The following is a 12,766-nucleotide window of genomic DNA, read 5'->3' as shown; positions in this document are numbered from 1 at the left end:
TTTATGTCTATCCGCTAGAGCAAAACAGCAGATATTGAACAAAGGGTGCCGAGCTTGAGTACTTAAGAATGCAGATTTTAATCTTCCTCCAAAACTATAGCAGAGGACAAGCACCTTTTCCTGACACCACTCAAGTTGGTTATTTCCCAACCTGTGCCTTCCTTGTAACGTTCAATCTGCAATAACAAAGAGTAGTATCGATTAACAGAACCACATAGATAATAGAATCTATGCATAGCAAGACAATAAATAATATTATGTACCGTGTCTAGTACTTCATTATCTGATTGAGCCCCTCCAATGACATAAATGGACTCCTTTAGAGCAGCAGCAGCTACATAAACCCTTGAGTAGTTCATAGGTTCCCCAATCATCCATGTTCCCTGACGGGGATCATATATCTCAACGCTTGGCATTATTTGAGATCCATCAGAGCCACCAAGTGCATATCTAAAGAACAACCATGAAGCTAAAAGTGAATAACAAGAAGAAAAATGGGACCAAAGATATAGACTGCAAAGAAGCGAGAAGAGGTCAACATACAACTTTCCCCCCAAAGGAACCAATGCATGATATGCTCTTTTTGTGCTCATACTCTCAATTTTTGTCCAAGCATGTTCTCTGGGGTCAAACCTTTCAGCAGTCCTGCGGTGAAAGCTAATAAGAAATATGCTACAGGAGAAACACAGCAGAAAACTGAAAAACAAGACTCAACTACTCTTCCGATTCAATGAAATAAAAGAAGTTGCAGATTTCTGTCAGAACAACTTTAGCACTAAAAAAGACCGCGTTTTGGAAAGCTACAAGCAACTCTCATTTCTCAGGTAATGAAGCTCAAATGTCAAGCTCCTTTGGGGCATACATTATAAAGAAATAAGAAAACAGCAATTCAGTAATAACTTACGCCAAATATTTGTCTCCATCAAATCCACCAACAGCATATAATGCACCATTGAGTTCTGTTGCTGCAAGAGAAAATCGCTGCATGAATAGTAGACAATCATGTCAGAGGAGATTATATGAGCACTTTGAACAAGTAAGTCTAAAGTTGTTCACATGCTTTTTGTCCCTTTAAAAATATCTCTATCGAAATTTAAGCAAGGAATAGAATTGACCTTCTGCCGCATGGATTGTGAAGGAATCCATCGACCTACTTGAGGATCATACATTTCAACTTCTGCAAGGTATTCAGTCCCATTTCCACCACCCATTGCAAATATCTTGTCCTTCAAAGTAGCTCCAGATAAGTTACTCTTTCTATTTTTCAAATTAGAATGCACAGTCCACATATCATTGGCTGGGTTATATGATTCAGCTTCACAAGAATAGAGTGGCATCAGTATCAGCAACTTAAGAGAAAGGGGGAGTAGGGTATGTGAAGGGAGGGACTAATGGCATTACCTGTGTCGTCCCACAACTTCTCAAATTTGCCACCAAATACATAGACTTCTCTATTCAGATTTGCAATTGCAAAATACGACCGAAATGAACTCATTGGCTTAAGTGGCTTCAAAACATCACCCAAAGGTGAGTACAAGTCCAAGGCCGATAGCCAGCGATTACCATCAAATCCTCCAGCTAGGATGATTGATTCATCACACAATATATCGGCTGACTCAACCACATTTTTACTATCGTGTGTACGAGAGGGATTTGTGGACTCCAACATCACACATCTACCTTTTAGCAGTTTGATTTCTTCTTGTGCATTAGCCTGAATTCCATGTGAGGACAAGGAAATAAAAAAGGGGGAAAACATCAGAGTTTCACTTCTGCAGACACATCATGTATTCAGGTAGGTATGAAGAGAACAAAAACCAGTAAATCATTTAGAAAGAGAACAGACACAATATGAAGCATCAAATTGGAAAATTATTGAAATCCTTGAAATCGGCATAAGAATACACACTGATACATACATCTTTTTTTGTATTTGATAAAGCCTTATGGATCAAGAATCTAAGGTCTTTCCCTTTTGGTCAAGGGACATTTTCTGATTCCTCCCAAACAACAATAAGAGTGTCCTAAACATGGAAGAGTCTGTATAGGATGCAAAGACTTCTACCAAGTAGGATATAGAAACGATATTTGCATAAGCAAACTTATACCCAAACTGAACAGTCTCCGAATGTAAAATGAATAATCACTGTTGTTGAACAGAATGCAGACTTCTTGGCAGCATTCCATTTCCCCAACACCAATAAGAGTCTTTTAAACATGAAACTCAATATGAGCTAAGATGCTTTCTTTACTGTATAAGATGTATATTTATAATAATAATCCCCTCCCGGAACAATAAAAGAATGTTCAGAAAATCCATCTCCATACAGATCAGCCCTATCCCTCGCATAAAGTGTATAATCTCTCCTATAAATATTCAATATCTATTAGTTTGTTTGTTAACTCTTTGTACAGTAAATAGCAACTAATGTTCAATAATACTTTTCCCTGTCAAGTTATATACCTGAAATTACGTGATGATAATCTTTTATTTCCTCTTTAGAAATCATACTAACATTTCTTTGGTATATCATCCTGAATCTTGAAGTCACCAAATTCTATGGCTTAATTATTATCATGATTTCATCTACTTTAAAAGAAGAAGCAGAATCTCAAGCTCCTTTTTGAATTTGCTTATGTTGTTCAATGATTACCTACTTATAAGCTACGATAGTCCTAATTTTGTTACAAAATTCCTTTTTATCACCTATTGATATCTTGGTACTAAAAGATCCTATTTTTGTTTGCAGATCTTATTCCAACATATATATAAAGACTAGGAAATTTTTTTTAAAAATGTCACTCTTCCATTGTTTTAGTATAGAATTGATATGTTACCCTAAGACCGAAATTATACACAGATATAAGGTTTACCAGCTTCTTCTCCAGGCCAGTCAGTTTTTGGGCTTGCTCTTCCTTAAAAGCATTCAGTTCTTTCACTTCTTTCACCAGCTGCAACAACAGAGATATTGAAATCATATAAGATATCAAAAATTCTATCATGGTTAATGAAAATTGGTACATATTACAAGAAGATGATGAACCTGAGCTACAAAAGGAGGACAACCAGCCAAGTCACAATCGCCTTCTTCATTATTCTCTTCTCCAGGAGGTTGTTCCATCAAACCTTCTTGATCAATCCTAGCATCATTATAACTTATCCCTTTGTTGGTGTTTTCCTCTGCATGCCCTTTTCTTGAGAGCGCTGGCCATTCACGATTACGAGCTATTTCTTTAAGTTTCATATATATATAATTCTTCTCATCCGATGCACCTTGAAAATCAATGGAAATAGATTGCTTATATTTCAAGTTTTGCGGTTCAGAAAATCTATTTTCTGCAATCTTGTTATTCGCAGGTGATGTTTGGATTATAGTTCTCCGGGGTGCTGGATAATTTGGTTTTCTACTCGGAGAATATGCATGGAATGACAGTTGTGATATCAATTTACTGGATTGAGCATGATCTAGCTCAAACCAGAAATGATATTCCTTAAAATAGTTGTCCTGAATTATTGGTCTAAAAACATCTTCTGGCAGTGGTTCGCAATGCAGACGGACACGTATCTGAACCTTCAAAAGAAAAAGTGAAGTTTCAGTAGAAAAATCCTTCCTATAATATAACACCAGCGTGTCAGTTGACTGATGCAAAAGTATGATGCTGTTAGTGGCAGTACTTTTAGTTATGTTTCCAGTTAACTAGCTCTAGGAGTCCTAAGTAGTTGATGTTAGTGAATAGTGAGTTAGTAGGTCATGGGTTAGTGCTAAACTAGCTAGTGCCCTATTTTTTCTCTAGCATTGTTTCTTTCCAAGTTCTATTTCCTCGCATATCAGCAGCTGAGACTTCCAAACAAGCATGGGAGATCCTGAAGCAAGAGAACTTCGGAGATGATAAAGGTAATTACTATTAAATTACAAACTCTCCCACGTGATTTTAAAACATTGTTCATGAATAAAAATGAATCTGTGCAAGGATATTTGTCTAGAACATCTGCTATGTTAGGATGAGGTCCTATGGTGAGAAAATTGATTGATCAGATTGTTGTGTCTAAAGTGCTGAGAAGTTTAACCACCAAATTTGAGCATGTTGTTACTGTAATTGAGGAATTTAAGGACCTATCTACCTATTCTTTCGATGAAATAATGAGTTCCTTGCTAGCTCATGAAGATAGGATAAATAGGTCCCTGAGAAAGTTCAAGAGAAGGCATTCCAGGCTAAGTGGGAAGTTTGGCTACAAGGGAAAAGCAGAAAACTCAGCACGGCGTGGACATGGCAGAGGTAATTTTCGTGGTCAAGACCGTGGTGGTAGCGGCAGAGGTAGAAACCAAATTGGTGAATTCCGTCAGTACAAGAGCAATATTCAATGTTTATACTGTTAGAAATTTGGCCACAAAGAAGTTGACTGTTGGACGTAGCAGAAAAATGAGCAGAAGGAAGCTAATTTCACTCAAAATGTGGAAGAAGAAAGTAAGTTGTTTATGGCTGGTTCCCAAATTCTGAAAGTGCAAATGTTGTGTGGTTAATTGATAGAGGATGCTCAAATCACATGTTAAGTTCGAAGTCTCTATTCAGAGATCTTGATGAGTCCCAGACTAGTGAGGTGCGACTAGGAGATGACAAACAAGTGCATGCTGATTTGTGCGGACCAATGAAAATGGAATTCCTTGGTGGAACTCGAAATTTTGATGTTTACTGATTATTACAGCTGTTTTAGTTGGGTTTATTTCTTGAAATTTAAATCTTAAACCTTTGAGAATTTCAAGATATTTAAGGCATTTGTAGAGAACCAAAGTGGCAACAAGATAAAATCACTCTGTACCGATGGAGGTGGTGAATTCAGTCTAATAATTTTAATTTGTTTTGTGATGAGAATGGAATTCGCAGGGAACTTACAGCACTATATACACCAGAACAAAATGGTGTGCCCGAGCTGAAGAATATGAAGGTAGTGGAAATGGCTCGAAGTTCAAAGGGCCTGGCAGATTATTTTTTGGGAGAAGTTGTTGCAACTGATGTATATCTTTTGAATATCTCGCCACAAAGGTCGTTTGGAACACAACACCTCTTGAAGCTTGGAATGGTAAGAAGCCCCACACTTAAGCATCTTTGGTTGTATAGCATATGCTCAAGGGCGGCTCTAGAGCTTTGCAAAAAAAAAAAGCAATCGCCTTAGGCCCCAAAATTTGAGGGGCCTCAGTTTTTTAAAAAATAATATGTTATGAGTCTTTTTTAAAAAAATAATATCGAATATTATTTGTAAATAATTTTTTTTATATAAAAGAGTAAAGAAGTAATAGAAGTTTGACAAATTATGAATACTATGTTTCAAGAAAGATTAAATTATTGACTGTAATAAAACTTATAAAAATATATATTCAAATTTAAGGCCTCCATTTGAATTTGGCTTTAGGCCACTGATTTACTGGAGCCGCTCCTGCTGATATGCTTTGGTTAATTTTCACTCTAAGCTTGATGAAAAATCTACAAAATGCATTTTTGTTGGCTATAGTCTTCAATCCAAAGCATATTGTTTATATAAACTGGTAAGACGGAAAGTAATCATATGTAGAAATGTTATGTTTAATGAGGATGTTTCACAACCTCAAGGCTTTATGATTACTAGCAACGAGAATAAAGTCTACAAGTTAAGAAAAGCTCTTTACGGGCTAAAGCAAGCTCCACGTGCATGGTATAGCAACATTGACTCATTCTTTCAAGGTGATTTAGAAGAAGTGACAACGAGCCCACTTTGTACTTGAAGAAACAAGGTACTGACAAATTTTTGTTGGTCTGTCTCTATGTTTCCAGTTAACTACCTCTAGGAGTCCCAATTAGTTGATGTTAGTCTGTTAACAGGTTAGTGCTAAACTAGTGCCCTATTTTTTCTCTCCAAGTTCTTTTTGACTTGAAGCGTTGTCTTCTGAAGTAATAGAAATAGATCAAGTTTCACTCTGTTAACATCTTATTCGAGTAGTCGTTCATATCTTTTGCCAACACGGCATGCATCAACATAAGCAGATAAAGCCAAAAAGAAACAATGATATGAAACCTGTGCAGGAAATGGTGTTCTTTCATCACCATCTTTATTCCAAGCATATGGATTGATTAGCATTTGACCAGAACTTGCAGCCTCAAAGATTCCGTGGAGCTTCTTATCGTCGTAATTGAACAAGAACACTGGCAAACCAGGACTTACATTTTTCACATATGTAAAGTGTGCTCTAGGCGAACCTGTCAAAGATTTTAAAATGTATATAATTGAGTAACAACAACCCAATTTCCTATCGAAGGACAATATATTAGGGCCGAACAACTGACCTACTAGTTGCTTTTCGAGACACTCTCTTATTGTATCATTCTTGCAACCAAATATAACACCGCCTAGTTGATCTCTTGGCAGATTTCTAAAGGTTCTTTTCTTTTCCCACATCCTGAAAAATCCATATGAACAGAACTAAATCATCATCAGAGCTGTAAATGAAAAAATAGAGCTACTACTATAATTAAGCTACACAAAGCACAGCAATTAAACCATCAAAATAATTAGTACCAACGAGACCTCAAATATAAATTCCAACAAAGCATGTCCAAATTCACATCAACAGCTAAATGTTGGAAATAATACGGAAAAAACCTTCTTGACGAATATGATGATTAAATGAATATTAAGGAATTGTCATAATAAGGAATGAATCTTAGACAACAATATGAATTTTTCTATATGAGATACTAGAATTATTTTTCCATCACTAAATGCATATGATACAACTCAAGGTGAATCAAAATTCGACGAGTTAAACACTAAAATCAAACAAGGAAAACATTCACAGAGACCAAAATCGCTCAGCAGAAAGTACAGAGGAATCACGCCTGATCAATTACAAGTCCGTAAATACGAGGATATATTACATAGAGAGACAATCACAGCAGCAAAAATCGACAAAATGTACACTTACCAAATCGATGATCAGACAGTTATCTCAACCAAATATACCTATAGAATCAACTTCAATTGTATCGAAATCGAATTTACAGTGACAACTGGAGAAGAAAAGGGAAAATTACAGTGTACTATTTATTGTTCATTTATTCTCTGTAACTAAAAATACTCTGATTTATTAATATAAATATACCCCACCGCCGTGGAAGTTTACTCACGGGGTGTTACCACAAAATATTGATTTCTCTCTCTAGATCTCTCATCTCTTTCTCTTGAAAGTTCATCAAGTGTGTGTGGATTCGATCCTAACAGAGAATTCTGAGAAATTTAGAAAATTTTCACTTTTAAAACTAAAAGACGCGCGAAATTGCACTCCCAAGTACTTGATAAGACCAACTAACACACCCAACTAACCAACTGTACCCTTTTTTTTTAACTTTCTTATGTTAATAATTTATTTATTTGAAAATATTCTACAATTTATGTTTCACATTTTGATACTTTATGGAATTTACTTTAAGAATTCAAATTTATTTGATTATTTTAAAATTTAAATGATTTTTTTTAATTTAATTGACAATACTTTCTTCCGTACCGATTTGTTGGGTGTTTGTGCCATTCAAATTGGACATTAAAATTTCAGTTTAAATATATCATTTTTTGATTGAAGAAATTACACTCAAATAAGCTCTAATTGAATTAGATTTATTAAGTTAGATTTTGGATTAGTCAACTTGAACATTTCATATTTTTTATTTCGATTCATGAGCCCCTAAGATAAGCCATAACAATTAACAACTTTAGTTCATCTAATATTTTGCCCCTAAGATAAGCCATAACAATTAACAATTTTAATTCATCTAATATTTTGCTCCTAAGAATATACAAATTTCTACCGTTAATAAGGACAGAGAACATTATATTTCCATCGTGTAATATAATTTCATATTGGACTTAACATTACAATGGTAGGGCCTTAGAGTACTGATCTATTGAATCTTTAGAAATTAAACTTATTAATATTGAACACATTTAATATGGATATAACATAATAATTTTGGATTTTCACATGTCTGAAAATTGTAATACTAAATCTGATATCCAATCAAAATTTCGTACATTTTAAAAGTAAAAATTCAAGTTCAATCCATAATCCGAAAATTCAAATCAAATAACTACAAAGTTCGGATTTCAAAATGACCAAAACCATGTTCACACCTAATTTTAGGTGATTTAGTCACCTTTGGTCATGGATGGGTCCAGTCTATGCAATCAGTGGCGAAGCCAAAAATTTCACGAAAATATGTCCAATTGAACATGTTCTACTCAAAGGTGAAATTTTTTTTGCAACTAGTAAGATTCGAAGACACAAACAATTAAGTTCGTGTGTCTTTACTCTTTCAAGGCACCTGAAATAACTAGATACAATTTATATATTTATAAAATTTTTAAGACTCATTTATCAATTTTATTTATTTTTAAGCACTAGTTTTACAAATGATAATCTTCTTTCCCCAAATCTATGAAATGTAAGTTCATTTACTAGGAGCACTACGATAAATTGACAATCTAACAAAACTACATTTACATTTTGTGCCTACATTTGGAACAATTTGCTTAATTAGATTGGAACAATTTACTTAATTAGATTTAATCATGATGAATTGATGAGTTGATGTATAAGTAAGTAGTAATCTAACCTTAATGGATTTTTCCGAGGATCCTCTGATCTATTCATGAAAAGATGTCGGCGATTGGCGGCGAATTTTCAACAGAACACTCTTGACGGAAGTTTCACGATTTCTAACCTAATTTATTTATTGATAAAATTTGGCTGACGGCCCAGGATAAAATGTAGATAAATATTTTTCTTTTGAACAAACCATCCAAACCTACCTAATGTGGGGGCATGTAATACTTCTGATCGCAAATTAATTGGTAAATTCTCCTTTTGGTCCTAATTGTGATATATGACCCAATATATTTATTCTTCAATTAATTTAAGTGTGTATTATTGCCTGTTGGTTCCTTTAATTATGTAGAGAGCATGGTATATTTAGCTATATTAGTCTCTAGGCACGTGCGTTGTACGTGTGTCCTGTTTTAATTAGTATAAAAAATATTAAATGATATAGATGCTAGTAAAACATGGAAGTAAATTGAGTAACTAAATTTTGAAAGAGAAGTATAATTCTTTGTAGTTATACACAATCAATTGAATTGGTATATGTGATATTTCTCTTATATAGTTCTAATATATCTTATACTTAGTATAAAACTACAGTTACATTTTTTTATACCTACATTTGGAAAAATTTACTTTTAGATTAATCATGATGAATTGGTAAGTAGTAATCTAACATTAATGGATTTTTTCGAGAATCCTCTGATCTATTCATGAAAAAATATTGGCGATTGACGGTGGATTTTTTAGCAGAACAATCTTGACAAAAGTCTCAAGATTTTTAACCTAATTCATTTACTGATAAAATTCAGTTGACGATCTTGGATAAAATGTACATAAATATTTTCCTTTTGAATAAATCATTTAAACCTACCTAACGTGAGGGGATTATAATACTTTAGATTCCAAAGTAATTGGTAAATTCTCCTTTTGGTCCTAATTGTGATATATGAGTTATGACCCAATATATTTATTCATCGGTTAATTTAAATGTGTGTTATTGCCTATTGGTTACTTTATTTATGTAGAGAACATGGTATTTAACTATACTAGTTTACAGGCACGTGCGTTACACATGTGCCCTGTGTTAATTAGTACAAAAAAATTAAATGATATCGATGCTACTAAAATTTACAAGTAATATTGAGTAACTAAATTTTGAAAGAGAAGTATAATTGTTTGTAGTTATACACAATCAATTGAATTGGTATATGTGATATTTTTCTTATATAGTTCTAATATATCTTATACTTGGTACATGTCCCTATTTTTTATATATTTCCACAACAAATAGTTTATAAAACTGATCTTGATGCTTAGAAAACTGAGAATGATTAAAAGTCATGTTGGAGAAGGTGTAACTCGTAACTATTTACAATATTTTAATTTAGTGTAAAGGTAAAAAGGTAATTTAACTTTGCACTTTGGTACTTCTCACTTTTAATAATACTAGATTTTGAAAACGTGTGTTGCACGTTTGTCTCTTGTAATTACTACAAAATGTATGCATACTTAAAGAATTAAATTTCAGATTAGAAAATATATTTGTATTGCACGCTACTTAGTATGAATATTCGTAAATTATTTAAATACAGTTTCAATATGTATAAATAGTTATTCATAAAATTAAGTAATCAAAAGAGAAAGAGTGTAACACCAAATTAGCTAATGAATTCGAAAACAAAATGAAATAGAGTAGACTAAAAACAATAAGATAGCTAATGAATTCTAAAACTTTTAAATAACAAAAATTAAAGAGAGAAATAGTTCTAGTTTATAGAATAGAGGAACTTCCTCAATAACTAACAAAAGCATAAACATATCTATGTCTTTTTTATTGCATATGTGATGAACAATTACATTCATCAACAATTATCCATCCATAATTATACATTAGAATAACAAAGCGTATGCATCAACAAAAAGTAATTGTGTTGAACAATGTGTCAGTGCAATTACATCCACCAATAATCATTCATCAATAATTATACATCGGAATAACTAAGTGTATGCATTAATATAAAGTGATTTTGAAGATAATTTTTTGGTATTTATAGTTACAAGTTTGGAATTATAAAAGTCATTTAAAAATTGATCATATACATAACGTCAATGAGAATTAGATTCTTTAAAGTTGGGAATATGTAAAGTTTCTTACTAAAATCTAAATATGTGCCATATAAGATGTATGGTAATTCAAAGGACATTTTTGTTCTTTAATGTTAAAGGATATTTTGAATATAATTTACTGTCTTTTGTTGTTACGAAACACTTCATCTACCGAACTCTATTTTAGAATAAAAAACAAATTAAACATTTCTTTAATTAATCCTACCTAGAAACATAATGGATTAATACCATATAAGTATTATTTAAGTAATATTTTATTAATTATTTTCTTTAAAATATTTAAATTAGTAAAAGGGTAGAATCATAATCCTATTTTAAAGTTAAGATCTTCTCACTTATAATAAAAATAATAATAATTTCTGGATTCGCCCTCCGCTCGTTTACCTATATCAGTCAATACACTTTTTTTTTAAAAAAAAAGTATAAAGATTATTAATAATATTATTTTATGTTTAAAAATTAAAATGGGTATAAAGAATCTATGAGAATTTTTACCCAAATACTTTTTTTTTTCTAGATAGAATAAATGAAATAATAAGTTCTAAATTTAATCAATAAAAACATAAAGTTGCAGAATATAAAAATATTTAGCAATACCGTTTTTTTTCTTCAACGCTTCCTCGTCTTTCGTTATTAGGGGTATTTATTTACAAATATGAAATCACACCATGATTTTATTTTCATACAAGTAGTAAATCATTTATAAATTCTAAAAAAGCACATTAAATATAATGCATGCTAATTTTTGTAGATTTAATTATGAGAAAAAACTAATTACATGAATTATTAATTCTCTTATCCAATAACTTAGAGTGTTCACTACATGACAATCAACTTGTTATAACAAACATAATCTTTAAAAGAAGATTTGTACATCAGACATGTGAATGGAAATTTTTATTTTCTTTTTCATTGCCGTTATTTAAGAAAAAGTAGTCAATTTACCTTCCTTCAATCGAAAAATTGAATGTAACAAACAATGAACTAAGTAAAAATATGCAAAATTGAAATGAAAAATAATACTTACCAAAGAACAAATAAATGTCCATGACGCCTTTAACCTTCTTGAAGAATGCATCGAATGCACTGAAATGATTAAATTCTAATTCAGATACTATATTCTCCAAGAATTTATCGTCAATAAATTAACGAAACAACATACATATTCTTTCTCACACAAGTAGGTTTGTTTTACCTCATGAATGTTGAGCAGACTTTTTGTCCAAATGAAAAACTCTGTAGAATTATTTATCACCTGTTGCATTAAAAACATAATATTTTTGATAAAAAGAATGAAACAAAACATGTAATATTAGTTCTATCTATATACATATATGTCTAAAATTTATTGATCAAAAGAAACATGAAAAATTTGAAGAAGAATTTTGTGAGATAAATCAATTCACATGCTATTGTCATGAGAAGACATCAAAATAATGTATTTTGTTGGAAAAATCATGTATATAATTTTATCAATGGAACTCTTCAAATTCTAACTTAAAATTAAATAAGAGATGTTTTGAAATGTTTGAACTTCATTTGTTTGAATGACTATTTATCTTTCATTATATCTTTATTACTTTGAAGTTTATTATCTAATTATTTATTAAAAATACTTTTACATTTTAAAAAATAGAAAAAATATTTAAGTGAAGGGTAAAATGATAATTCAACTTTTAGATTAGGAGCTTCCCAATTATAATAATATATGATATGGTGATATGGACAATATTATTGCTAAATAAGGTGTAATCAATAAACTTGACAAAATACATGAATAATTAAGTGATAGAACAATTAATAACAATAGTATATTTATGAATATTTATAAGTAAAAGGATCAAAAATGCACAATTCAATTATATATTAAAGGTTAAAATGTTGTTAGTGAAATATTATAGGGATTAAAATCAAAATTTACTAAAGATTGAAGGATAAAACTGCTATTAACCCTAATATAAGAGGTAGGCATTGTATTCTATTTGAATTTATGAAATGTAAGTTCATTAACT

At 31.6% G+C, this 12,766-nt stretch overlaps 1 pseudogene; it reads right to left on the bottom strand.

Moving 5' to 3' along the window:
* Positions 1–8,690, bottom strand: LOC107001591 (annotated as a pseudogene).
* Between the last annotated feature and the right edge of the window lie 4,076 nt (positions 8,691–12,766).

The sequence above is a fragment of the Solanum pennellii genome, chromosome 10 (genome assembly GCF_001406875.1).
Source record: "Solanum pennellii chromosome 10, SPENNV200".
Lineage (NCBI taxonomy): Eukaryota > Viridiplantae > Streptophyta > Magnoliopsida > Solanales > Solanaceae > Solanum > Solanum pennellii.
Note: the sequence above shows the minus strand (reverse complement) of the source record. Positions and strands in the feature narration are given on the sequence as shown.